This window comes from Sinocyclocheilus rhinocerous, unplaced genomic scaffold (assembly GCF_001515625.1).
Source record: "Sinocyclocheilus rhinocerous isolate Xijiao unplaced genomic scaffold, SAMN03320098_v1.1 scaffold2276, whole genome shotgun sequence".
Classification (NCBI taxonomy): domain Eukaryota; kingdom Metazoa; phylum Chordata; class Actinopteri; order Cypriniformes; family Cyprinidae; genus Sinocyclocheilus; species Sinocyclocheilus rhinocerous.
This window is the reverse complement of record NW_015640466.1, coordinates 102,499-104,464: the sequence shown is the minus strand read 5'-3', so window position 1 is coordinate 104,464 and position 1,966 is coordinate 102,499.

Genomic DNA, 1,966 nt, shown 5'->3' with positions numbered 1-1,966 from the left:
CCCCTTGGTCCGTTACCGGTCGCGTTTCGGGGGGGGGGGGCCCCGTTCGCCGCGGGGCCCCCTCAAGCTAAGGACTAAGGACTGCCCTGGTCTCAATAGTTTCTCCTAGACAGCAATGAGATTAAATCGAGCTCAAACAGAGACTCAGCTCTTTCTAATGAGGAAAGTCTATAAAGTTCCATATCAAAATGTCTTCTTTATTTTGGGACAAACATCTGAGACAAACTAAAAGGGGATAAAGGGATTGTTCACCAAAATGCCTGTTTTTTTTGTCCATATAATGAAAGTCAGTGCAGTCCAATATTGTTTTGAGCCCCTTTGACTTTAATTCCAGCGACAAAAACATCTATCTATCTATCTATCTATCGTTCTCTCATTCAATCTGTCGTTCTATCATTCTATCTATCGTACTATCGTTCTGCTGTTCTCTCTATCATTCTTTTATTCTATCATTCTATTCTTATTTTGTTCTATCATTCCTTCACCCTATCTGTCATTCATTCTGTTGTTCTATCCATCATTTTTTTGTTCTGTCGTTCTTTTGCTCCGTCTCATTCTTTCATTCTATCTATCACTCGTCGATCATTCACCTGAGCTGTGAACGAGCAACTTCTGCATTAAATTGAACTTCTACAAGCTGAGAAGGGAATTGAATTTACTCAGCGAGTCTGAATGTGCATTTGAATTAGAAAACTCGAAGGCTGTTTTAAGCCATAAATCCCCATTATTCACGTTTTTTTCTTATTTGTTTGTTACACTAATCGGCCCCATTCATATATTTACCGAATATAGCCAGACTGCTGTTCCTAAACCTGTTATTCTTTGATCGTGTGACTAAGTAAATCCAAAGCTTTGACATGGATGAGAATGAGGGCCTACAAAGGGATAATGTGGCTCTCTGATCGCCCTCTTTTAATTTAACTGCTGTGCAAATAAGACTGAAGGAGGACTTACACGCTTACATTGATCTCGTTTGTATGTAGATGCTATAGATCCTCACTATTGATGCAATAACAGAAGGTGACATTTATGTGTGTTTTTGTACCTGTGATTAAAGTGTCTTTGAGCACTCCTGAGCAGACTTTAGAATCAAGGCCTTCGGAATCAGGAACATCGTAACGCCTTGAGCGCTATCAAATAAAATCTGAACCGGGAACAGTTGTGTTTTATAACACAGCCCCATTTCTCTGGCATGGCTGAATGAATGGAGAGGTCAGAGGCCGTTGTGCCCCTGTGCAACAGGATGAAAGACATCCGTTGAATAAAGAGCACATGAAAGCCCTGACCCACACACTCCTTTTTAACCCTGTAAAGCCTGACATATTAAATAGTAATGCAAAAAAAAAATGATTTTTTTGGAATTGGAACAATTTATTGAATCTTTAGACAAACATTTAAAATAAAAACGTTTGCAAATGTTTTTTTTATGAATACATGAAACATGAAAATATTTAGCTCATACTTGAGGAAAAAAAACCTGTTTTATTCAGAGGCTCAAACTGAGCAAAAATATGCAATCTGATGCAGCTACTGATATTTATGTGGTCAAAAAGACGAAATTCTGATAGCTGATGTAAATCAAAGAGATCTTTATAACAGTATAGCAGACTAAATATCAGTTAAAATGCATATAAATATGCATATAAATATCAGTTGTAACTCTATATCGCTCAAAAATAATGTCTTAGTAAAATTATCTTTAAATGCTTGGTTTTATGATCAACACTAGTTTTTATTTATTGATAGTTTTATTTGATTGAGAGGTGAACAAATAAGGCAGCGGCTATTTTAGATTCTATTTACACTAAGTGAAAATAGCATATTTTCTTAGCGATAGATGTTATTTACACTAAGTGAAAATAGCTATAGATTCTATTTACACTGTTAAAATAGCAGGATTTTCTGCTATTTATACTAATTGCAAATAGTGGCAATTATCTGCACCTCAGTATTGTAGTACATTATA